This window comes from Anomalospiza imberbis, chromosome 8 (assembly GCF_031753505.1).
Source record: "Anomalospiza imberbis isolate Cuckoo-Finch-1a 21T00152 chromosome 8, ASM3175350v1, whole genome shotgun sequence".
NCBI lineage: Eukaryota > Metazoa > Chordata > Aves > Passeriformes > Viduidae > Anomalospiza > Anomalospiza imberbis.
In genome coordinates this window covers 8,395,406-8,422,321 of record NC_089688.1, presented here as the reverse complement: position 1 = coordinate 8,422,321, position 26,916 = coordinate 8,395,406, and the positions used below count along the sequence as shown (strand labels likewise).

The 26,916-nt window shown below is 37.9% G+C and overlaps 1 protein-coding gene and 1 long non-coding RNA gene across 18 annotated transcripts in view; both read left to right on the top strand.

Annotated features, from left to right (window-relative positions):
- The window catches only part of GRID1 (glutamate ionotropic receptor delta type subunit 1), a 533,233-nt gene that overhangs the window by 107,532 nt on the left and 398,785 nt on the right, over window positions 1-26,916 (top strand). The gene's annotated exons all lie outside the window — the stretch shown is intronic.
- Window positions 5,668-26,834, top strand: LOC137477873 (uncharacterized). The gene is made up of 4 exons (XR_011001244.1): window positions 5,668-5,859; window positions 6,471-6,589; window positions 24,335-24,543; window positions 25,696-26,834. It is a non-coding gene; the product is annotated as an uncharacterized lncRNA (long non-coding RNA).

The window sequence follows — 26,916 nt, the reverse complement described above, 5'->3', positions numbered from 1 at the left end:
CTTGATAGGGTAAGATACTTGTGGATGATTGATTAATAACGTTTTTGTTTACTTTTTGCTTTCCAGTTCCTGTGAAATTGTGGAAAAATGATCTTGAAACCCTTAAAAATTACTTTTCTGTGAAATAAGTGCAAAGTTATGTTATGGCTGTGCTTCACGTGCAAATGAGAAAGGACACTAGTGAATTTTTTATGGTCAAAGTGGGTGTAACAGCTGCAATTTATAGCAAATGCCTGTTGACTGGTACTATAAGCTAGAGAAAGCCCAGGTCAGAGATCCTGTCTGGGAAAATTAGGAAGAATAAAACCTCCTGTCTTGGTAGATGTTATTTTTAATGGTAATTTCTGTAAAATTCAGCAGTTGGAACTAAAATGCTGCCAGATTTATGGTTTGTTGACACACATTTAGATGGTTGTGCCAAGTAATTTTGTTAAATTTTTAAATTTCATGGTTGCACCCTAATTTTTCCATAGAACCCATATTCCATTTTGTGCTCAATGGGATATGTAGAAGGTTGGTTGACAGCAACATTTTTAGCTTAGGTAATTCTGTTTTAGAAAACTGAAAAATCAAGTACGAATGTTTTAAACATAAGAAAAGTGCTAGTCAGTGTTAACTTCTTAATAATGACAATACCTGGAGTAAACACCACTGAACTCTACTATATATATATGTGAGTTGAACTAGGTATTTAAGATGAATTTAATAGTAACTTGCAAAATAAATGAAATATATTCTTGATATATATTAACCATTGCATGAGGACTGAATGCTTTTTAGCTGTTTCATGTGTTTAATATTTATCTGTCATTAACATACTGTGATTAACATACTGTTAAATCCTGAAGGATAACAAATTGAACTAGTTAAGCTGCACTTCCTTTCTTCATCTTCATTACTGCAGCCCTCCACTGTAACTGGTTATCATTCCTTATTTATGCAATAGATGTTTTTAGCCTTTTTTTCTCATATAGCGTTTCTGCTTTTTCCTCTCTGTGGCCTTGTTTTTCACTCCAGATACATGGTTAGGGCACAAAGAGCAGTTTTGCAAATGCCTGTTAAATGTTGTTCCCTTGTGCAAACTCTTACTGCTGATTACTGATTGTATGCATTGCACATTTGCAGTTTTGTGTTGGCCTTTCCTGTAAATCAGACATAGTGACTTTCCAGGTTGGAGCAGAATTACCAGTTGGGTTATAACCTCTTAGAGGATGCGCAACTGAAAATGTGGTGGGGGATAAAAAAGGGAAAGAAAGGGGAAGATTAACCAATAAGGCTGTATTTTTTAGATCAATGGGATCTCAGAATCTTTCTATTCAAGAGGTAAGAGCTCTCTGTCAGAAGCTAATTGGCTTTGTCTTACTGCAGTAAAAGGTAACAGTCCCTGTCCCTGTTAACTTAGGAGCTCAGGGGAGGCTGAGAGCCCAATGTGGCTCTCTCAGCCTGCTCTGTCAGGGTGAGGCACAGCTACATGAGCACTGTGATCCTGCTAATGTGACAGGTAGAGCAGGAGATGTGTCATCTGCGTCTTCTCTGACACCTCCAGGTCAGCATGTGGCCTCTGCTGCCTTGTGCTTCTTGCTTGTGCTTCCCACTAATACCCTGGCAGGGCAGTGGCAGTGGCAGTGGCAGTGAGCGGGGTGCTCTGAGAGCAGCAGTGACAGCCACAGGGCCCTCAGGAACAGGCCATGTGCTGTGCTGGGGGGCTGCAGTCCCAGTTGCCTGCAGGGGCTGTGTCACTCACCCAGTGACAGCCACCCTGGAAGGGACTGCCTTACCTTGTTCCAAAGTGTGAGAACACACCTCTCTCTTTAGGGAGAGCTGGGAGCATCTCCCGTGCTGTGTGGCCACTTGAAGACAGGGGCTTGCTTGTAGGCAGAGCTCAGGTTAGGGAAAGAAGGAGCTAGGAGCATGGCAAGACAGTGATGACTGATGCCACGAGAAATTGCCTGCTCCAGATGGCAGCCTGAGAGCTGACAGAACGGAGCAGTGGAGCCTTCAGTTATTGTAAGAAAGGACATGAGAGCATGAGGAGGAGGAGGATGGTGAGACCTTCATCCCAAGGAGGTGAGCAGAGCAGAGCCTGGTTGCTCCTGGGTGCCCATGGCTGTTCTGTCTGTCTCCCAGGGATGAGCCCTGCATATGGCCCCACCTGTGCTGCAATGTATAATAGACCTGGAGGACATGCAGTCTTGTCCCTTCCATCATCACCAGCTTTGCAGAGTTTGGATATTTGGTGTATTTTTCCTGCCTCCAATTACCCCTGCAACATCAATTTATAATTTTGTTTCTCTGACCACTGTCAGCTGTGTGTGAGAATAGTTTTATTTCTTCTCTGCCTTTCCTTCTGTCATCACCCAGCTACAAGGAATCTATATCCTTTTCCATTTTTTTTCTTTACATTCTTTTATGAAAACAAATTGATCTGAGCATATTTGCAAACTTATATAGTGCACATATTTAGCTTTTCTGTGTTTAGGATCACCAGCCAATAAAATGGGCTAATGACAATATTCTCTAGTAGTCATACTACTGTTGGAAGTTTGATTGATTTCATGATTACATTTGTAATTTTAGATCACCACATTTGTCACATCACTGAGGAAGCTACTTACCTGTTCATGTGTTATACTAACAATAATAATAATTGCTGTGCTTTGCATTAGGCTGAAGAGAAAAGGTTCTTTCTATTCTTCTGTCACGGCCAGATAGCTTCTGCCCTTCTGGCTTGTCATATTACCTTTGCTTTTGCCATGTGCAGTAGCACTGCTTTATCCTGTTTTATGAGGTACCCAAAAATGGTTATTCTAAGGGTGTGAGAAAGTAATTTTCATTGTGAATACTGTAGTGTAAGAGATACAATAAGCATGTAACCTCCTGTTGTCCATTTGGCAGGTAAATCTGCTGTTGTTGTTAAGCTGTTTTTCTAACTGGTTTTGTCTAACTGAAGAAATGGTAATTTCATGCCATTTCATATTTAAAAATTGATAAAACAATGCATGATTCTTTAGAGTAAAATGTAAAGTTTGAGCTATGGCTAAAGGAAAATCAAGTGCCTTGTTTTTTAGTTTCATTTTACCAACAACAAAGTTTTTATGTTCTTTTAAAATACAGAACTCTTGATATGAAAAAACTACACAAACAGATTTTTATTAACTCAGCATAGGGTTGGCTTTGCTCTTTTGTCTTTGATTTCTGAAACTGTTGGCTTTCAGTTTTTCTTATTGTAGGACATTTTTCTGTTTAACAGAAGTGAATGTTTTCGTTGTCTCAGAATCAGAAACTTGTGTGTGCTGGACTAGTACTGCCAACAGAATGAATATGTTTAAAACATGGAACTTTTAATTTCTTTGGAGAGAGAGACAGAGCTCCAGCATGTTTTATAGTATATTGCAAGTTTGATAGTAAAACAGTAGCAGAAGACCTGTAGCCAGGAATGGCGTATGGCACAGTGACTAAAGTTGACTCAAATCTGGCTTAGCTCTTGCCAGAATCTTAGGTAATTCCTCTTTGTAGGGAGGTGAGAGCAGTATTTACAGAGGCAGAGGAATGACATCTGTTTTAGAGATGCTGGAATAAATACGCCACAGAGGATTAAAACAGTCTTTGTCCAAGGTCATGAAATAATTTAGTGAAACAAGTTATGTGTAAATATGATATCTACTACTCATGTCTTGAAATGTGACAAACCATTCCCTATTTTCTTACATTCATTATTATTAGGCCTTTCTCCTGTCACTTCAAATTCTTTCTCTATTCTTGCACTTTTTTCCTTTAGGAGATTTCTCTTATGACAATTTTATGTCCACTTTTTTCCATATACATGTGTCATCATGGTGTCAACAAACATCAAAAGTACAGATAAATAGAGCTAATTTGGAAAAACTCAAAGAGAAAACCCAATATTTTTTAAATTCTAGGAGTTTAATTAATATTAATTTTGAAAAGAAAAAAAGTATTAATATTCTTTTAAAAAAGTGTAATGTACTTACCAGAATTCTTTGCTGTCACTTAAAAGTGTGTATAATAAACTGTCAGTAAAATTATTAAAATTAATTCAAAATTTAAACACTAGAAACTGGTTGTTTGATAAAGACTTTGGATTTTAAGAGCTCAACAATCTCAGATGAAAAATTACTGGCAAATTTGCGGAACATAAACTGTGCTTCTCCTTGCCCCTTCCTTGAGGCTGTGTTGCTGTGCTCATTCACAGCAAAAGTGCCAAAGCAGGGAAGACAGAGGTCTGTCCTTCAGGGCAGTAAAGGTTGTTGGACCTTTGGTGTGGAGCAGGTAGCAAAAGGTTCCTGTAAAGGGGGCCTTTGTTCCTGCTCTTTCCTTTTTATGTTCACTTTCTTTAATAAATTATGATCTTTGAGAGCCTGAGAGAAATACATTTCTCTTCTTTTGTACCCTTTTATACAGAGTTTTGTGGTATCACTTTTTCCTTCATTATGCTCTCTGTGCCACCAATCCTATTTTTGCTCTGTTACTTGTGTACCTGCATTTTTTTGTTGTTTATTGGGTATTTTTGGGAAATCTGTTGAAGTCATTGAATTTGTCCTTGTACTGGGATAGTTTTCTGGGACTGTTTGCATTTGACATACAATTTTTTCTTGGCAGCATCTTTTGATGACGTGGCCATCCAGAGACTGTTGACTTGTATGCTTTGCAAAGGCTGTAGGTTGTTTTATTTCCAAGCTAGATTTGCAACGTAGAAAATAAAATCTTTGTTAATGCACTGTCTGATGTGTCTTTTGTTGTGGAGGTCTTTTGATTTGTTTAGGGTTTTTGTGGGTTTTTTTTATTTGTTTGTTTGCTTTTTTCTTTTTTATTCAAGAGTGTGGTAATAAAGTGTTACGTTATTTTTGTAATGAAATGTTAATGATTATTTTTCTAGTTTTGATGTTGGTTTTTTCCTTTTTTATCCATGTGGAAGAAATCTTTCAGACTTAGCAATTTTTATTTGTTTAAAGATCAGTCTGCAAATTAGATGAGTAGTTCTCTTGGGTATGACCTCAAAATTTAATTTCATGTATTTGTATTTAAAACAACATATAAATGGAGTTTTCAATTTATGTTGCATGCCTGAACTGTATTTTGACATGTCTCAAGTGTCAGTAGTATCTTTCAGATGAGATGATCCTTGTTATACCTTCAGCACTGAGATTACTAAAGTTGGGATTTTTTTGTTGGTTTGTTTTTGTGAACTTGTTCAGAGGCTCTTTGGAAAGTATGCAGGCTGGGCCAGCATCTTAATGTTGTTTGTTTTTGTTCTGCAGTAATTAATTCCAAATTAATGTAACAAGGTGCTCTAGAGCTACCTGAAACTGCCAGGGAAGGCACTCCAGGTGAGCTGCGTATGAGACTGGGTGTTCCTGAACAGGTCAGAACACCCCTGATACTCTGAGCAGAGCTCCATTTACCAGTGCTTTCCTTTGGAGATTTACCAGGTGACAAGAATTGCTAGGAAGGGAGTGGATGTTACTGAAAGGTAGCAATTAGTAATCAGTCCCTCAAGGAGCTGCAACATGATGTCTGCATGGGGCTGGTTTCCCCTTTGTGCACAGATTAAACTCACACTTCCATTAATAAGAATTACCTGCAGGTGTCAAGGGAAGGGCAAACCCCCCTGTAAACCCTGGAATGAGTTTCTTGTTTCTGCACAGGAGTGGAGAGGATAAAGCTCACTCTCTGTTTTACTGGGGACTCTTGCACTAAACCTCAATTCCACGTTGGCAATACATAAGTCAGTTTTATAGCAGAACATCCCATGTGCTGATGTAGGTTTAGGCATCCCCTTGCCATTAAATTCCTGGTGAAATATAAGGGAGCAGGCTGTCTCCCAGATCCTGGAAAAAGGTGAGCACTTCCCTTTGCAACTCTCCTTCGTATTCCTTGGGTCAGAGTTGTGGTGGCTCATTGCAGTCATTGCCTCCTGTCTCATCCTGGTTGGCAGTAAGGTCTGTGCCACTGCTATGCTGAAGTGCCAGCATCCACAACAGCTCTTCTTTCTACTGGAACAGCTGTGTGACAGTGACAAAATCATGGCATTGTGCTCTAAACTCATATAATCATCCAGAAAGTTGGGAGGTTTGACACAAACCCAAAAATTTTAAGCCTTTTCCAGCAACATGCACCTTCTTTATGCACTGTAGGGAGAGTTCCAGTGATGTTACAGTGCTAAAACATCTATGAGCTTTTAGGTGATAGTGGGAATACAGCAAGACCAGCAAGGATGTAGTGCTGCTGAATGTGCTGGCTTGTTGTGACACTGAATGGCCTCTCACAGCTTAATAAACACAAAGCAGCATCAGGAGTCTGCAGTTTGGCAAGGGGTGCCTCTCTGGCATGGTAATTTTTTTTGAAAGTAGATGAGGAGAGAAAATATAATGGAGAAAATATATTTTGTTTTTATTTGCTGATAAAGCCAAGTGGATGGCAACCAAAAGATGTTGATCTCTGGGTTGCAGCTCCAGTGGGTAGAAATAATGTGTGGGAGGTGAACTTATGGCCACAGACAGCCAAAAGGCCTGTTTGCTGCTTTATTGGTTAGAAGGACATTTCAATAGTACTGCTGCATTACAGCTGGGTAAGTTGCATTCTGGTGTGCTGATTTTGGTGAAGCCAAAGAACATATTTATGGTCTGAAAAGTAATTTAATATTTATGACAGATGCAGGGGTTTTGTTGTAGCTTACTTTATGTTCCTTTAGAGAGGACTTCTTTTCAGAGGTGATTACTCCTTCTATCTTCTCTTAAGTTTCTTTGTAGTTAGAAGTTCTCAAAGATGTGTGTGGGGCACAAAACCTCAGACATCAGAGTAGAATATTGAATAAACATGTCTATAACTACTGATTTGAGAAGTATTTGTAGTGAAGCCACAACTCTTATTCCTTTTATTTCCTTGTGCACTTGAAATCCTGCTTAGCAGTAATTGTCTCCAAAAAGAATAAAAATATATTTTTTATAAAATACCTGAAGAGCTAAACAGTAGCAAGGATAGTCCACCTCTTTCCCCCTTCTCAGCTACTTGCATTTGGCTTAAATTACAGGGATTAGTTTAACACTACTTAAAGCAGTATTTGAAGAGACCATGAGAGTAAAAAATTGTGTAAAAAATTGTGAAATATGCTTTCAGTTTTCTCTCTCCATACCACTCCTGCCACATTGAGTAGCCTTAAGCTTTGAACTGTGCCATTGGAAAAATGTAACAAAGACATTTTGGGCCATGATATACTGCCTGTCTTTGCAGTTAATGTGAAAGCTCTCCATGGCGTGACATGAAAATTTTTATGTTGACTGATTGCTCTTTTGAAGTATTGTGTACTTCTGTAACCTGGAAAATAATGATGTGGGGATGACAGCTGTGAAGACAGGCAGGACTGCTTGTGTTGCTCACTCATGAGGGATGCATTACTAGAAGCTAGTTTTGATAGAATTGTGTTGTGTGGTATCTGCCACAACTGCAGAATCAGTTTTTCAAAAAAATGAGATGTTTCGTTTCCAGCAAATCAATAAATGCTCAGGCAAATGTAGCAGGAGATGTGCCCTTGACAGACCATTGGTCTTCAGGTAATAGTTTCTGGCTGTCTTGCTCTCTGTATTGGTCATTATGCACAGTGGCTTTGCCCAGTGTTGCTGTGCTGGGCCAGTTCTGCTCTGGGATGGGAGCCCTTTAGGAGCAGCCTTTGTGCTGGAGAGGAGTCTTAATGACTGTGCATCAGCACCTGGACTTGTGTTGTTCCAGTTCTTCAACGCGTCTCTGGAGGTGCTCTTTTATGAGTAGTAAAGACAATAGTTAGGGCAGTTACTTTACAGTATTAAAAATCTCATAGCACAGAGTGAGAACTCCAGTGGTTGCCACTTACTTTTAGTGCAGTTTCCCCATTTGCAAGGCAATTCCATTGCCTTTCAGCATTTTCATTATATGGAATGAGTTAGAATACAATTATCTGAGAGGGTTTTTTAATGGTTATGATAGGTGTCCTCATTTCCTGTCCTAAAATTGCAGTAATTAAATAGGTTATCTTCATCTGAGAACTGGCTGAAAATCAGAGGGTGGGGATGTGCTTGCCAGTCTTTACATGTCAGCGTGTGACAGCACTTTGAGGTGCCAGTGACCTTGGGCTGTCCACAGTTAAGTATAGACACTGCCTAATTCTTCTGCTCTAAAGCAGAACCTTCCATTCAGCTAACAAAACTGAACATATTAAATACTCTGCTGTTATAATTTTCTCACTGGCCTGAGAGACAAGAGTTTTTAAGGTCACAAATCTACTGCTGAGTTATTTTGCAACATCAGTTCATGTGCAGGTGGTTGTACTTCAGTGTTACTTCTTTCTAAAAATGCACAGAGAAAGGAAAAGTAGAATAAAGTGATTGTTCTGCCAAGGCTAACATTCTTCATTAAAATCTAATGTTTTTAGTGGCTATTTTCCTTTTTTTTTTTTTTTAACTCTTAGAAATTGGATTATCAACAATATGTTATCCAAGTTTTTCATTAATGCTGTTAGCTTGACTATTTCTTCATCTTTTGACTGACTAGTGCTATTTTTCAGTGGAAAGCCAAATAGTTTGCAGAAACTCCAGTTCCATGCATTGCCTTGAAATCACTGTTTTTAGGTTGATCAATCAAATTTCTTTATTTGGTCTGATTAATATGTGGTTTGATGGTGAGAGTTTGGAATTCTTTTGTTCTAATTTAGATTAATTTATTCTGAATGAAGAAACCATGCACTCAAACTTGAGACAATGTCATATAAGATGCGATCCATATTATGTTAATCCCAACCAAACTAATTTTTTTAAACATTAATCTGTTTCCTTTTGTCACACTCAACCCTCCTTGATAGGGTTGATACACAGAAAGTCCCAGAGAGAAAGATCTTAGTAAAGCAATAGAAGCAGATGAGTTTGCAGTGTGAAAGGGACTATCAGAATGTCATATTTTGAACAAACTCCTTGATTTCAAAGATATTGAAGAACACCACTCACAGTAGTTGAAAAGTTCTAGTGTTGACTTGATAACACACCTGATTGTAAATAAAGAAGTGCGTGTACTTTATCCACCAAAAAACCGAATCAACAAAATATTAGTGCAAAAATAATTGCTCTTTGATGTCTTAGTTGTTGCATAGTTATCACTGTTGAGAAATGCTCCCCAGTTCTTCAGCTGTTCTGCTATTCATCCTTTTTAGCTTCCCTCCTGAAGATGAAGCGGGTAATTTCTGCAGTTTCATGTAGGTCATCTGTTGCAGTAGAGAGATGAAACAGTTTTTGGAAATTACAGAAAAATTGAGCAACACAAGTGCGACTATTTTCTAAGCTGTATTCCTGCTTAAGAATTAGCGATCCTGGCTACAGGTGGTTTTTGTTCAAAGCCTCCTGGAAGTGCAGAGGTGGCCAGGATATCAGGGGCTTTCACTTCCAACTCCTCATTTTGGTGCATGGATGCTCTGAGTCCACCATCTCTTTTGTTGTCACCATGTCCTTATAAAACCAAAACAGTAGAGAAATAATTCTTTTCACAGGGACTTTCGGGGAAAGTTCCTATTCCAGTTTATTGCTTCTTCAGTTAATAAAAGTTGAAAAATGAGGTTTGTTTTGGAGAATGATTAAATAGATGTTTTATTTGAACATGAATTCCCTCCTTTAAATTCAAATAAAAATGGAATTTCAGTCTTGATCAAGTTTGGAACATCCAATAATTTTTAACATGTTATTCTACTTTCTAAATATAGAACTCAGATAATATATTTTGATCAAATAGATACTCATGCTCTGCAGAGGTCCTCTTACAATGCAAGTGCAAGGCTGTACAGATGCTTGATTAACATTTAGCATCCTTTCTGCTAAGTGTGGGTTTGGTTTTTTCAGTAATTAAGGGTTTTATCGTCATGTCTGCAGCTCTCTGTGTTTATCAGGCTCTCAAATTCCTTCTCAGATCCATTGCTGCTCTCTCCCATCCTCTTCCAGCTCTGGGCTCTTTCCTGACCCCTCTCTACCTTTCTCAGCGTGCTGCAGTCCAAAGCACATGGCTGTGCCTATTTCCTCAAGTGTTCAGCTCCCTCTGTCTGGGACAATCCCATCTGAGGTGGCTGTCCTGTGCCATCTGGATGATTGCACTCAATAATAATATGGCATCTTGCCTCCAGTGATATTTTCTACACCTGGAAAATATGATAAGTGAATATATGACCTTATCTCCTAGTGCAAGAACCTGAAGTGTTGTTAAGATATATTTACTGTTTTGTGGCCACCTGTAAATTATTTCTGTTCATTTAGGTATAATTAATGTACTTTTGACCTATTAGGGCATCCATAGCTGCAGAGCTAATTAACTAGGAAATTATTTTTGTATGCATACAGGTGCACTCATTTAAATGTCACTGATTTAATTTAATAACACGCTGTGAGTTTGGACACGCTGCCAATTTGATGGAGTTGTTTGTTTCTTCTTTAATTTATTCTTAGTAAATTTCTTTGTCTTTTGTTCTAGAGTCTGAAGAGTTTGGATAATAATTTTCTTTATGAATAAAGTGATGCTTTGTTTTGGTTTTGTTTTTTTTTTTTAGATAGTGATGAGATGTTTAAAAATAGTAACTATTGTTTAGGGAAAAATTAGTTTAGGAAAAAACTAGTTTCAATATTTGAACATGAAGAGAAAGAGAACTGCATATTTCTTAGGACCAGCACTAACAGAGAAAATGTTTGCTTTTCAGAATTCTTAATAAAAACTGAATAGGTAATGGTGAGTTAACATTTATTAGAAGCATCTATTTAATTACTTATATATGTAAGGAATTTTTTTTCCTATTTTTTGAGAAGGCGACATCGATTGTACTGATGGGAAAATGACACTGCAGCAAGTTACGTATATAGACGTCACCTAGAACCTGATCTTGAGGCCAAGTATTCCCTGCCAGTCTTTCCCTGTCCCAGCACAGTTCCCCAGGTCAGGCATAGTCAGAAAAATTGCCTGGCAAACTGTGTAAAATAATGATGGGTGGAATAAATCCCACTGGATGTGCTGCAGGGCTCAAGGACCCAGAGGTTGTGTTTCATTCCAGTCTTAAAAGAAATCAAACCTCACTCATTGGAAGGAAAGGAAAATGCTGTTTTATGTGTATAACACTGAGATTAAAAAATACCAACCAGCTTTGAGCTAAAATTTTAAGTCAAAAATACAGCCAGTGTCCTTCATGTATATATGTAGTTATTTATCAATATTGTTGGTTGCTTTCTTAGAAGTCAGTTCTGGAGGGTTTAGGGCTTTTAAATTGTTCAGAGGATTAATGCAATGCTCTTAAATCTGAACTAAACACAGTTCAGCTAAGCCAGTAATTTGTTCAGAAAGATAAAGTGCTTCTCCTTCCAATCAAATTGCACTGAGCTGAATTTCCAGTTGTCTTTCTTAGCAAAGGATTTTATTGCCTCCTCTCTTCACAAGAGAGCGCAATCTCTGTTTGAGCACGATCTTTGCTGTCTTAAGTTTCCAAACTTACATACTGTAAGAGTATCAGCCAGTGCAATGGCACTTATTCATATGAGGAAACGGTCTTTGACATTACCAGGGAAGAAAATCTAGGATGTGCAGGGAAGAAAGTCTTGCCAAAGACCTTTCTCACATTGACAGAAAACTGAGCTTTTCAAAAAACACTTTTACAATGCTGTACAAGAATCAAAGCACCTTTTTTTCCCATCTTGAGAGGTATTTAAAATGCAAATCAGCATAAAATGTGTTCAGTTTTGTAGTTCAAATATGCTGTCTTTGCAATGTTGTCCTGAAAGAAATCTCTGAGTTTTTCAGTATCTGCTTGGTCAAATCTGTATCTGAAGAATCTACTGAGAACAGGCAGGTTATTCAGCTAAGGCACAAATCTTGTCTCTTGTACAGAGCCTGAGTGCCCAAGAGGTGCTAATGCAACTGAAATGGGCCTGGCAGGAGGATGGCTCCAAGTGGAAATTCCTGCCTTGCTCTGGTCTGCCAATGACATTGCAGCTCTTCCCTCAGTATTAACTCAGGGCTCAAATATCTGAACAGCACCAACTCTCATCATTCTCACCGGGAGGGAACAGCCACCTGATGAAGTCACCAACACAAAACTATTCCCAGATGGATGGTTTATTCCAAATTCCATTGACATTTTCTACTATCATAGTGCTTGTCAAGCTCAGAACTGCTTTGTTTCTTCCCAGTGATCCTTAGACTCTCTGTAAGCTTTTTTTATCCAGTCATATCAAATCTCAAGTGACAAGATCTAAAGCAGGTTCTTTTATTATACCAATGCTTTTCTCCCTAGTGCTTGTTTCTTGGCATATTTTGAATTTTTTCATCAATGTCTTTCATTAATTTTTAACAGAAATAAGAAAAGTTCCCCTCGCTAAGAAGGTATTTATGTAAATGTGTAACTAAGATCAGATTCAGGATTCTTCCTGAACAAGATCTTTTACTAAAAAGCAGAACTGTAGGAGAGAATTTATTGAGTTATGGCTGCCAAATTAGGCATATTTTATGTTCTTTTTATCCTAGCATATATGAGATATTGCATGATCCTACTTTATGATCATCTGCTAGTCATCAATTTCACTCTCTTTGTAATCTCAGCTGAAACTTTTCATTGCTACTTGTTCTATTCTTTCAACGATAAAGACAATATGGATTACCTTTATTTCATATTCTGAACATTTACTCAACATTTTTCCTGCTTTTAAAATGGATATAATATTTTTGTCATTACTTAGAATACTAACAGGAGTCCCAAAATAATGAACTTTCTTTTCTACATGCTGTAAACCCCATAAGGTATATCCATTCAATTTATAAACACTAATACTTTCAAAGAACTTCTTAGAAGCTGTTCATCAATGACTATTGCCAGACTGTTTGTCATAAAGCTAAATTGTCATTTTTCCATTATTTCAGGAGTGTGGCAGGTTATAAAATTGTATGTGTAGATATTTACTGTGAATTTTTGCATAGTTTAGTATTATTAAGTTCTGATGAACTTAAGGAATGAAAAATGAGGTTGCAGAATATTTTACTAAAGTATTTCATAGCATATGATTTCTATAATTCAATATTCCTAGTAATTATAAATGCTATCCATACAACTTTTCTTTCTCATTTTCTTAATTAGATTTACACATACCAAGTTTATTTTTTAAATATCTCAACTAATTTAATAAATGAAAGCCTCTGTTGCTGAGCTCTGGAGGTGGGATTATATATTTGCACATACCTCTATTGGGTTATTCAAGGCTTTGGAGGAGGGTGCATCAGTTCTTATTGATGGAAGCAATCTCCCAGGAAAACAAAGTGAAATCTACCTTCACATGGGTAATATGTGAAAGCTCAAAATCAGCTCTTGTTACACTTAAACATATGCTGCCCTATCAAAAAATGTTCACTGCTGAGTTTTTTGACAACTCTAAGGCAATTCTCATCTGATGTTCTCTGGAGTCCTCAGAATTCCTTTACCCTTTTCAGACTGGCTAAGGCCTCCCTCCATATGTGAAATGCTATTTAAGATTTCATGTTCTCACTGATTCCTTCTGGTTAATGAACTAGTGACAGGTGTCTGTATTGATTATTTAAACCTGTTAGCAGTCTGCAATATTACTGACCATTCAGGAATATTTGGGGTATTTTTAGGACCTCATGAATATTTGTGCTCATTCTTGAGTAGCTCCATATCTTTATTCTTCCATCAAGGAAGAATTTCTAAGGTGGTGCCGGGCAGATGTCTTACTGATGGGGAGCTTTGTGTCTCAAAGGCATATGCCATCACTGTTCTTGCTCAGATCCATTTGTGTTTGAGATTACCAGAGACATCCATGGAATATTTTGGGGAGCACTGACATAAGGAAGTAGATTATGTGCTCTTCCCCACTCTCTCCATGTCATGAGACCTGTTTGTCATTCAGTGTGCACTACAATGTTTGCCTGATCACAGAGTTTTACAGAGAAGAAATAATTGTGATTGGTGCTATGTGCTTCAAGAGCTTTAAAGGGTTTGAAATGAAACTTTGTCCTGTAGTGATAGTTCTAAGGCAGTGGGCTTTGGCATGTTGTTCTTTATGTAAGAAAATGTGTTCAGAGGTAAGCTATATAAATAACTTTTTTAAAATGAGACATTGCATGACCAAAATATATTCTCTAAACATTGTGTTGCTGACTTCAGTATTTGAAAGCAAAGGTCTTTCTCCCAGTAACTGTGCTTTGCTGATGGTTACCTTAACCAATAACAGTGGAACAGTATTTTTTCCTTTATGCCAGGAATTCAGCACCACAGAAGTGTAATTGAGCTGTTTCAAAAGAAGTCAATGTCTGAGCTTACTTTCTATAATGCTAGTGTCCAAATTCTCCCTGGTTCAAAGTGGGCCGCTGGAGCCATTGATGATGACAGTTACTGAAAGGGACCATGGTATATTTTCATCATGTTTGGGCTATAAATGTTTGTTCTGTGATTTCTGAAAACCTCCAAGGCTGTGGTTGGATTTCTGCCTTGTGCTTGTTACACACCTTCATTAAAGATGCATCCTTGAAGAAAAGGTTGTGACTCTCTAACCGTTAGGTAGTCTGGTGGCCACTTACTTGTCTACAAAAATCCATCGTTGTGTTTTTTGCTGAGGAATCATCAACACTGGTTCTGTTGCTGGGCACATTTCAGACGATGCTCTGTGTAACCTCCTCCAAGTTTTGCTCACACGTCTCAGGCTTGGGTACAGTGCTGACAGCTATTCTGCATGGGACCAAGGCTGCAGCAGAAACTGCGTGCTGTCACATGAGGCAATGAGATTGTGAAAGGCCATTCAGTCATTTCAGAGGCTGGATTTGTTCCCCAGGGAATGAAAATCCCTCAGTATCTCACTGCACCAACTGAGACACTGAATGAGTCCACGCAGCTGTTACTAGTTGTTACCAAACTCTGCTAGTCTGCTTTGGAAGCCATGTAATTTATTGAAAGCCTCACCTCTGGCTAGTTGAACATGCTTTCCCTTGGAGTACTCAAAACAAATTAGAAATAACTTCAAAAGGGTAAATGCTAATAATGAGTCACTTTAATTCAATAGCCCATGCTGTCAGAAAATTACAAAAGCGTTTTAATTCTTTGCATAGTCAGGGTGCTTTAGAGGAGTCATGAGTTTGTATCCAAGGGCAAGCTCTGGGAACATTTTTAGAAATATTTCTTAAGCATTTTGTGCCCACCACAACTAATTTTAATTATCTTGTTTTAGAGAAATAGTTTAGCTTGCAATAAATGCTGTGCACATGTGAATACTAATGGTTTATAATTCAGGTCATAAAATGTAGTACAGAATACAGATAAGACACACAGGCTGAGGGCCTGAGAAGGCCAGTTCCTGTTCTAAAATTACTTAATCTTCTTTTCTGTCTCCCTTTTCTTCTTGCCCCCTTCTCCTGCCTCAAAAATTGAACTAAAGAAACCACCTTTATTTGGAAGTGGACAACTGAGTTCATGTGCCATAGAAAGTAAAGATATTCCTCTGAAAGCCTGGGGAGACACCAGTCCTTGTTTTATCCATGGATACACCTGTTCTGCTGTATTCTGAACAGTACTGATATGCTGTTCTGAAAAGCCATGTACCAATATACCAGGTTAGCATGCAATAAACTCTTGTAGAGCTGACCACATTCTCAGGTGTGTTTGATTTATTGAAATTTATTCACATTATATGGTGCATTTTTATTTTATTTATTTAAAAGAAATCTTAACCACTAATTATTGTAAGTCATTTAATATATACACCATGTGGTTAACACAAGCTGTGACTCTCCCCTTGCTTTTATGAGCTCGGTGCTAATGCAGTGCTATTTCTGACTCTGGGTGACATGCAGTTCTATAAATGGAGATAATTTGTTTTGCCTATTGAGACACTAAGTTGTCTGAGCCAGGACTGTTCCCTACTATAAACAGTACTTAAAATGAGGTGATTGTAACATCAGCTAGTGTTTCTGGGGACTGTTGCATATTAATGCATGCAATACACATCAGCTGCCAAAAATGAAGGATTTTCTTATGCTTTAAGGTCCCTTGCTGTCTAATTTTCTCTCCTCTGCCTTTGTATGTTCCCAAGACATTTGTGATTTCACCTCCTTTCTTCAAGTGATTTTGAAAGTTGAAACCTAATATATTCGGTAGTAAAAAGCCCAAGGCACCAGTGTTGCTTAGGCAATCTAATATTCATACTCTTTTCAAATATTTATTTGTATGGTGCTAATAAATTAGAAGACAGGAATGTGACCTTTCCCTTCTTCCCCTCCCTGTGAGTGAGGACAGCTATCTGACATAGCAGGAGCTAAATCAGGTCTTAAAAGTGTAATTTAATGAATCTGACACTGTTACTAATTTCTTTCTTGGTAGTCATTCTAGTAGAGGGCTCTGGTTTTTAAACCAGACTTACGTATCAAGGTTTAGGTGTGAGAATTTTGAGAATTGGAGTTTAGGTGAGCTTCAAACTTTTATAGACAATGCAGTATGAGTTTTAGAATTCAGGAATTGCATTTTGTCTTTGCATGTGCATTTTCATCTTGGATCTTGTCAAAAGATACTTTTTCATGTCTAAATCTCTACTGTTGGAAATGCTGTTATTGCTTACTCAATTTGTGAAGACAACGACTGATGTGATAATTTAGGGTTGCTTGTAGTCACAGGCATATCTGCTGTGAAGTAAAGTTTGGATATGTAAAATATCTCAGCTCAAAGAGAAAAAGGAGAATTGTCTTTTGAAATCTTTGAGGTAAGTATTGCCAGCTTGAGCTGTTAAGGTGACTACAGACCTAAGGGACTTTAGATGGAGATTCGTTCATGAGGCAAAGGCAGGATGCTGGAGTTGAAATCTATCAGGGTCACAGAGATTTAATAAATGTATGCTTTGTGCTGAATATAAAGCACAACAAGGTTACCTCTTGTTCTCCATGGAATATTTGTATGCTATCATAGTTCTTGCAAACAGATTATGCCAAACAGTATTGAAGTTGATGGAAAGACACTGTATTTCAAATGGCTTTTCCAAGGAACTTCAGTAATGTAAAAATACCTATGAACAAAATCAAATTAGTGTAATGAGGGAAAACAAACATCCTTCCCTCCAAAAAACCAAAACATTTGACCCTTCCTTGTTACCCAAAGAGTTCATTACAGCTGTAATTTCTGTTACTTGTAAGTTTAATGAAATGTGGCCGTAAAAATAGACTCAATTCCTGGATTCAGATGATTCAGGTTGTTTGCTTATTTCTTAAACATATTATGCTCAGTTGTTGTATTTATGTTCCACTTCCAAATAAGAAAAGTGGGAATTTGAATTTGATTCTCCTAGGAAGTGTGGGTGTATACATGAATGTCTCCCTAAGCATACAGTATAACCTTAAGGACCTTAATTTGTATTCAAGTTATTATTTTTCATTTCATCAAGGACTTGATTTTAATGAGGCCTTATTGGATATTGCAGAAATTACAGAATTATGCAAGAATGGAGCAAGTATTCAGTGGTCTTTCAGGGCTTTTTCTAAAACTAGTAAGTTTATACAGCCACAGATAGTAATAATTCTAGCAATGTATTCATTATTTAGAAGCTGAGTCTGAAAACCTGTACTATTGCAAAAATAATATTTGGAATTTTGTGAATTTTTGGAAGCACAGATTTGAAGCTAAACAGGGATTGAGTTCTGTTCTCTCTTCCTTGATGAACTCTTTTTCTCTGCAAAATTGAAACAGGGGCATACATGGGGCAGAAAATAGGGTACACAAGCAATGAATCTTTCCTTCTTCCTCTGCCCTATGAATTTAGGGGAGAATTTTATGAGTTGCCAAGGTATTGGAGAATGCTGTTGGATTTTGCAGAGGTGGTTTTTATGCGCCAGCCCCCTGCCCAGTGAGATAGGTGGGCCCTGATAGGAGCTCTTCCACTGAGTTTTGGTGTCACTGCTATTTTCCTGTAAAAGGTTCTGATTCAGTTAAATTAACTTCTCAGCAAAGAGTTTTCAGTTTTGGTCACTTGCCTCTCCTCCTCTCTTTGTTTGCCTGGTTTGTTTTCTGAGCACCAGTGTCTCAGGCAGGCGTGTTTCCAGAGCAGCTTTTCACAACTGACTTACGCTTTTGTTTTTCATTCGAATGCCCCTTACTGTGGCTGAAACTTCAGGGTTCTGTCAAGGCTGGTTCAGAAGCACAGCAGTGTTGGTGAACAAACCTTGAGGCAACCCTGCCAAATACAATTTGCATTGCTGCAGTCTCTGTATGTTTACAAAGTGTTATTGTTTTGACAGTGTCTTAGAGGATATGTTTTTGTTATAAGGATTATGACCAGGTAGCCCCAATTTACCTCCAGATGGTCATATGTCTGCCCTCCATATGACATTTCTATTTACATATGCATTTTTGCTGTGTGTCTTCAGGTAAAGGATAAAAGTCTGTGTGATGGAAGCACAGCCTAACTTGTCAAAGACACTATTTGTAGAGCAATATGCAATTCACAGTAAGGTCATTAAAGTACCTCTAAATATTATTTGAGTTACATTCAGCTCTTTAAATTTATCATATGTATCTAACAAATAATTTGCCTTTAGAATGTTGATAGTATATTCATGCTGTTTGAACATAAACAAAATTATATGGATATAATTTTTCCAGGCCTCCTTGAAAAGGATTTAGTGTAACTTGATAGGAAATATTCTTGTGCATGTGGTATTGTTACTTGGTTTATGTGTGTGTGTTTTTTCAAAGCACATTTTATTGTTTCATAACAATACTAGGACTTTTTTTTCCCTTTCTCTCAAGTGTATCATTGATATCTTATGGAATGAAGCATTGTATACAAACTAGAAAAATGCAAGTAATCTCAATGCTTTAAAAACCCAAAGTAACGACAGCTTTTTTTTTGAGCAGAGACAATTCCCCGTTTCTTCAGGATTACTTAGGGATGCAATATTCCTATACTTATGGCAAAAAATCAAACTTGCTGGTTGAATGGTGAAATCCTCCTAAAACCCACATTTTGTACATAGCACATACCCCTTTCTGTTTGCCAGCTACCAGCAGTTTCATAGGCTGTTACTCCTCATCTGTTCCTCATTCCATTCCATGAACGTTGCCTTTTTTACCTTTTTTATTTTTCCTTAATAAAGAAGAGACAAATGTTGTATCTCCAATAACAGATGGATTTTAAGGTGCTGTGGTATATATTTCTCCTCCTGGTTGGACCAGACAAGGCTCTGTGCTGTGCTGTGCTGTGCTGTGCTGGCAGAGGTGAGCTCTGAGCGCAGCCGTGGTCACGGAGCTGCGGTTCTGCTGGGCCCCAGCACCAAGCTCTCCCTGGGGGCAGTGACCAGCACTGCCCCTGTGAGAGCCCTGTCTCACATGGACAGCGCCTGCTCTGGGAGCGCAGTGCTGCAGCTCTTGTCATTTGCCATACTTTCATACCTAAAGTCGTAACTGACCTACTTTTTGGCTTTGATTTAAATCTATTGCTTTCCCCAACAACTCTTTTTCTTTTATCAGTAGCTACTATAAATTCATCTGGCAAATCACAGCAGATGTAATCCCAACTCTTTATCTTTCTTTGGATTGCATCTGTGTTTTACTGAATCTGGTAATTTGCACTGAAATCTAAGCTTTATTTGCAGCTATTGTAACATTTTACTTCCTTCGCTTCTGCAGAACTGTTGGCAAAGAAAAAAACAGCAACAAAATAACTAAAATACACATAATGTGTCAGAAAATAATAAAACTTTTAGAAAGAGTAAGTATAAGTATAATAAGTATAGTTATGCTGTTAATGTCTTGGGTACATCCTCTAAAATAAGATCCTTGGTTTTGTCTAGAATGTGCAAAGATTAAAAATATTTTTTAGAGAACATGTAAGATTCTGAAGAAAGTTTCATATTCTTTCAAGATGATTGTCCAAACCCTTATTTATTTTTCCTCGGTGAAGTTTTTAAGAGACAAGCTTACCCCTGATCATGCTGGCTGTCAGTAATCAGAGAGCACCCTTGGAAATGGGACTCAGATCAAAAGGTGGATTTGATTTGTGTGTGTGTGTGAATCTACCCCAAGAAAATGGAAGAGGCTGCAGAGCTTCCCATGACCCAGCAAAGTCCTCCAGTCATTAGGACAAACACCATCTGTTTCTAGGCATCTCAAAAACCTTCTCAATCACCAAAATTTTTTTCAAGACAAAAGTATTAAATGAGTTTCCCAATTTCATTTTTGTTTTCTGTTTCTTTTTTTTTTTTTCCCTCCCAGAAGGTTATTCCAACAAACCCACAGGAAACAGCTCTTGCAACCTCCTAAATTTAATGTCTGTCATTCACAGACATGTACATATACAAAACTGTAGTTTCAGAAAACAAGTTTCTGGTGAATAATTTATATCCACAACGTTGCAAGTGTGTTATTTCCTTGTATTTTTGATTTTGAGTGGGGAAAGCTTTGTCATTGTTGTATTTGTTACTAAATTTTATGAACAAGATGTTCAAACTTAACATGGTCAAAATGCTGTTCTGTCATAAAAACATTGTGTCTTTGTTTATATTAATTCAAATGCTGAGTCAGTTTATGCTTGAGAATCTTATATTAAAGTTAATTTTTATGCTAATATATAAATTTTTGCTATATATTTCAATATACAGTAATGAAAATAATTCAGTATCTTGTCACCGCTGATCAAATTGCTCTTAGGAATTTCATTGTAATTTCTAGCGATAATTTACCTAAACCGTAGTAGCAGAAGCTTTGCTCCACTGAGTCCACGCTAATTCAGTTTTGACAAAGCAGATTGTATGATGATTATAGCAAGGAAAGAAACAGATACAAGTTAGATCAGCCTGGGCTGTGTTTCTGATGTTAAGAACGGGGGACTGTCTCTCCCAGTTTGGCAGAGTACCTGCTCAGTGCAAGGAGGGCCATGCCTCCCTTCCCACAGGGCTCCTTTGGCCTGAGCACATTCCCAGTGCTCCCCGGAGCCGCACTGCAGTGATGCTGTCAGCTCCACAGCACAAACTCGGGGCAGGGCCTCAATATCACATCCTTACAGGGGATGAGACTACTGAGATGTTGCAAATTGCAGACACAGTGAAGAGACTTTGATTTATAGGCTTGTTGTTCTTGCAGAAGAGACACGAATGCTTAATTCTGAGTTCTGTTTCACATTATGCAAATTGGGAAGGAGATAGGTGGTTTAAGAATGAGGTATTGAAGTTTTTAATCTCCAGGCTTCCATTTCAGGTTCTGCATGAGTCAGAGCAGCTGTGAAACCTTGTTGTTTGGCCAGCAGTCCAGTCTCCCCTGGGTTTTTTATCCATGTTACTGACTTGTCTCTATTAATTAATATGTAGCTTAGCAATTTCAGCAATGACAAAAGGCAGTGTCAATATGAAATCTACTTTTTCAAAAATAAGGATACCATTCTAAGCTGACAGCAGTGCAAAACTGGCACTGCAGGAACCTTGTGCTTCTGCTGCCTTTTGAGGACAAGGGTTTGTTATCCAGAGCTGTTAGGCTGGAATCTTCTGTTGGTTTCTTGCAATAAATAATTAGTGAAGTCTGGAGTATGGGAAATTGGATGTATTTATGTTAAAGTCTCTTGGTTTCTCTTTTCTTCAATACTTTAAAACCATTTGTCTTGATCCCCTGTATTTCTCAAAGGGATATATGATTGTATTCTACTTCTCAAAGCTGAAGAACATTTGAATTGACTTATAGCAAAGCCTGTATAAAAAAGCCCTTTCATGGCCGTGGGAACGGGCCAACTCTGAATGCTCTGGCTTCCTGTAAAGTGACCATGTTTGGTTTTGTGTGTAGAAAAGATTAAAAGAAAGATGTTTCAGAGAGTGAGATGCTTTCTTGCTAAAGATGTCCCTTTAGAAGTTTCTGTCATGGTAACATGAGGTGTGGAGACACAGCAAGTCCAGGCCGTACCAGATGGAGCACTTTGCTAATTGGTTAATTCTGCTTTAGTGCCTAGCCACCACTTGGCACTGTGGCACAGAAAATTTTACATAGATCCAGCAGGGAAGCTTCTCCTTTTTATTATTCTGAAATATGGAATTGGCTTTGATGAAATAAACTGTTCTAGTGAGATTTTCTTAAATTTTAGCATTTTCTGAGATCCCCCTCTTTAACCCTGCATATGTATCACCTTTTTGAAATTGAAATTAAAACTGGGTCTTATTTTCTTCAGTAGGCTTCAGTGTTCTTTTAGTAGTTTTAACATCATGGCTACTGATTCTGCAAGTGAAAAACTGCATTTTCAGTAAATGTGCTAATAATAGATTTTGCTTATGGCTTGTCATATCTACTGACTAATGGATCTTTGGACAGGATGAGTGCACTCAATTCTCCTAATTCAAAAGCAAGCACCCTTCTGGATAGTGGGACAAATTTATACTTGGAATTATTCCATACACTTAAATGCACTTACAGCTGAGCTGAATTTGCACCCTAAGGTCCTATTTGAAGAAAAATATTCATAATTTCTTTGGTTAGATTCACAAAGTACAGAGGCATCTTTTAATTTTTATTATCATATTTAATGACACTGAGAAGTTCATGGTAACGTAGTAATTTCAAGCCCTGCAGATCCTGCAATGGGAACTGGGTAGTGGGAAGGAATGGGGCATCCTCTTTCTGCAGATGCTAATTTGAAACACACAGTTTTTGATGGAGATGAGAGATGCTTAACTAGTTGTTTCCTTAATTTGTTCATTCCTTTTGAGCTTTGGGAATGTACATTTTCATTATTTAAAATGAGGACACATGCTTCCCAAAGGCTTCATTAGTAAACATTCGGTATTGGGAATGAACAAGTTTAGAAGATAAATTTCCTGTAAGAGCAGTGTATTTGTCAGCTACTCAGCATACCTGTAATAGGCTCTTCAACATGTTTCTGTGTTATACTTCAAGGAGTATTGCTAGAAAATAAAAATAATTAGGGAATGGAGAATGTAAGACTATAGGAGTACAGGCCAGGTTAGCTGATGCTGTTGAGCCAGGGACGGGTGAAATGACTTTGCATGATTTCAGAAGGTAAAATGAGCGTTTCTTCAAAAGCACTTCTCTCTTTTATAGAGAACATCGTGAACATTAATTCCATTGGTCTTAAAGTAAAAAGGTTTCACCTGATTGGTACAATGGACTTAGGTCAGTATGGTAGAACATATCTATAAACAATATGAACGAAAAGCAAGATAATAGATTGTTTACATTCCTCTCGGACTTAGCCTGGCAGAAATATTTCTCTTTCTCTCTCAGACTGAACTGAGAATATCCACAGTTAGCTTTGTCTGGAAGATGGATTTTGTGATTTGGATTACATAAATCCTCTATTTCAGTGCCATTGACAACACTGCATTCAACAGTTACAGAACCAGAAACCAGTTTGGACTGGGAGGGACCTCTGAACTCTTCTAGCCCAACCTCCCTGCAGTGGGCAGGGACAGTGAAAGAAAAGACAGATCTCTCTCTCCAGCAAGTTTTACTGTCAGGAGGGCTAATGGGGGATTGAAAAAGGATGTCAGAGAAATTTTAGTGTGCCCGAGTAAATAGTGTGTTGGAGGTAATTTAAAAAGGAATAGATGCAAGCATCAAATATTCATATGCTTTTTCTAGACAAACATTTTATTATGTTTTGCATTAGGTGCTTGTTTTCCCTCTCAGACATGTAATTTCCATGCTAGTAGATGATTCCACTTACAGTGTATTTATATTTTCTAAAGGCATTTGCATTCTTAATCTCTTGCAAATATTTTTCTTTTTTCATGGTGGGGGAAGGAAGCAAAGAGCCTATGGTGAAGTCACTTTAAAGATGTAAATAGAAAATTCAAAAAAGAAATGAGACACTTAGAGCAACATTTCACCAAGAATTCCTTTCTGCAGGAAGAGGTATTTGCTTTTGTGTAGCCATATAGATGCACACATCTATACCTTATTTATATTAGGGTGCATATAAAGGAAAGTATACATCAGCTCTTAAGAGCTGACCTAGGCTTGTCTTTCCAGAAATTTTGACGTGTTCCATACCACCATGCTAGCCTAGCCAAAATTTCTCTCTGCTTATTGTTGCCTGATCACTGGCTGAGTGTGTTGTTTGTTCTCTGGCATGTGGGAGTCCTCTAGCCAAAGTGAGAACCATAATGCTCACTGGAAACAGGTCATCAAGCAGGTTATTAAGATAACATGCCTAATGCTTTTTGCCTAATACAAACCTAGTTCTAATCAGGAAGTAAACAAAATTCATTTTCCCAAGTCAGTGTGCCAATTTATCTAGTGGACAGTTGTGCTCATGTTATCTAGAGACATTTCTTTTTGTTTTTTCAGTTTTGTTTTTTCAGATGGTGAAATAAAATATCATGTTGTCTTCTCTCCATGACACCAGCACTTTTTGAATCCAATTACAAATAATTTGAAGGAGTTTCTTCAGAAAAGAGACAGCTGTAGAAGAATATGATAGAAATCTCTAAAACCTTGACTGAGATGGAGATGGATTATCTGCTCACTGTTTCTTCTAATGCAGGCACATTCACCAGGTGAAAGTAGTAGGTGATAAATTTGAAACACATGAGAAAATGTGGCTGTTCCTGCTCCAGATTGCTGTGGAGGTAAGGTTTCACATCCACACAGGGATGTCTTGCAAAGTTAATGAGAGAGAAAAGTACTGAGAGTAATTAAATGCACAGAAACCATATCCAGGTCCTAGTCTGAAAACTGCGGCTTCCTGAGCTGAGAGTAGGAGCTTGAAGCAGGGAACAAGTTCACCCTGTTCTAACTCTCTTCTGTAGCAATCCTTTCATGACCCCTGGTGTGGAGAGAAGCAGACAGGTGAGATAGTAAGAGTATGGGTAGCAGAAAATAATTTCTACCTAGAAGAATGTTCAGCTTGTTCATGAACAAACTGGTGATAAAAAAGCAGATTTATTGCCAACATTATTTGGAAGATATTTTTAGCACATCAAGAATTTAAAGTATTTCCAGATAATAGTGAAGTCAAAAGAAAAAAAAAAAATCAGTTGTCTGTAACTTCTAATTTTTTTTTTTTTAATTCTGCAGCTCTTGGGCATAATATACTTACATTTTTATTCATCCAAGATACAAAGCATGCTTTTGCCATGCAGTTACTTAATGCTTTGCTATCTATACCTTCTATAGCTGTTGTTGTGGGAAAAGGCAATGATAGGTTGAATTAGCTGAAAACTGCCACAAAGCAAGTGGTGTTCTAAACTGCATAGGCCAAAGTATTGCCAGACTGGAGGAGGATTTTGGTTTAGTGGTGTTGCTGAGACAGTGAGAACATCTGAGTAGTTCAGAAAAGAGCTTTAGAATAGATTGAGTGTTGGAGTATGAGTGAGGATGCATATTTGGCTCATCATTTGGATTTCCAAGCATGTATTTCAACAGCTGAAACATATAACAGTGTTTAGGAAAAGTGCAGTAAAGAACATGGTTCTGTCTATTTTTATTTTATATCTTGGTTTCAAGTATTTTCTCAATGTGAAGGAGAGCACACATGCAAGCAGAAAATTTACATTTGTGTTTCACCCAGCTGTAGCACTGCAGCCTCTTGGAATGATGTTCTGAGCCTGCCACCTATACAGTTGCTTCTTACGTTGTCACCAAATTTACAGAAAGGTGTTATCCCATTCACATATTTTTTTAAGTTTTCCTTCCCTTTGTAACTTAAGGAATCTTAAGAGACATCTGGAGGGCTCTACCATGCTCAAGAAGGACCAAGGAAAGGCTTTGCTGCAAGAGATTGACTTGTTGGTGCAGAAGGTAATTAAACACCACAAGGTGCTGTGCAGAGCCTGAAGGAATATAAACCAAATGTGCCCTGAATAGGACCGTGTCAAAGTGCTTGCCCCTGTGAGGTTGTGAAAGAATTGAAATGCCAGAGGGAAGATAGCTGTGAGGAGTAGCTGTTTATCACACATGCTTCTGCTTGCTCCTATTTAGAGCTGCTTGCAGCTACTCTCCTCCGTTGGAGCCATCCAAGACACACAGAGAGGCAGATTGCTTACAGGCTGGGAGAATAACGCTTTTTTTAGCACAGAGAGCACTGTATTATCTCCCTTTTAATGCTCTGCATGTCAGTACCTTGCCCAGCTAATACTGCCAACATGTTTTCCCTGGAAAGCTTTAAACAATATGAAAAAGCACTTTGGGAAAGCTTGTAAAATTCAGTCAATTTCTCACGATGTTTTATAGTTTTATCACCTTAGTCAGTGGAGACTGCGTGCTACATAGCAAACCAAAAAGAAACAAGCTGGAACCATCCCTGCTTTTCCATGTTCTAAATAGTTTCTGACATTCAAGTGCCATCTTAAAGGGCTGCCTGGTATGGACTGTGGTAGTAGACTCATCAAAGACTACACAGCAGATAGGCCACTTGGGCAGCAAAGTAAGTCTCTGGAGGTGATTATTCTTATTTTCCCTTGTTTTTGCCATCTGAGATAATTATTGCTTTGCTGAATATCTCTAACATCTTTTAACAGGGAGCAAAACAAGCGAAGTAGAACAAAATTTGTTATGGATTCCTTTAAATGCATGCAAAACCAAATAAGGGGAGATAATGTAACACCAGCAAATTATTTGGATAACATTAAAATTGTGTAAGATTGGTGCTTTTTGTTTTAATAGTCGCTGTTTGGCAGACAGGCTCTTGTAGATAAGAAGGATGTGGAATATGGAATTGTAGAGTTCTAGGATATTTTTTAAAAGATGAGTGTAATATATAGGTATTTTAATGAAATCAGTGTCACTTTGATAGTCTAACAAAGCTACAGAAATGAACCAAGTGCCAGAGTAATTCTTATCTAGAAGAGGGATATTTTTTCCTATTCTGAAACCACCTTTTCAAGGAGTATTTGGTTTTATCTGAGTCTCAAGTGGGCTCCTCCTTGTGC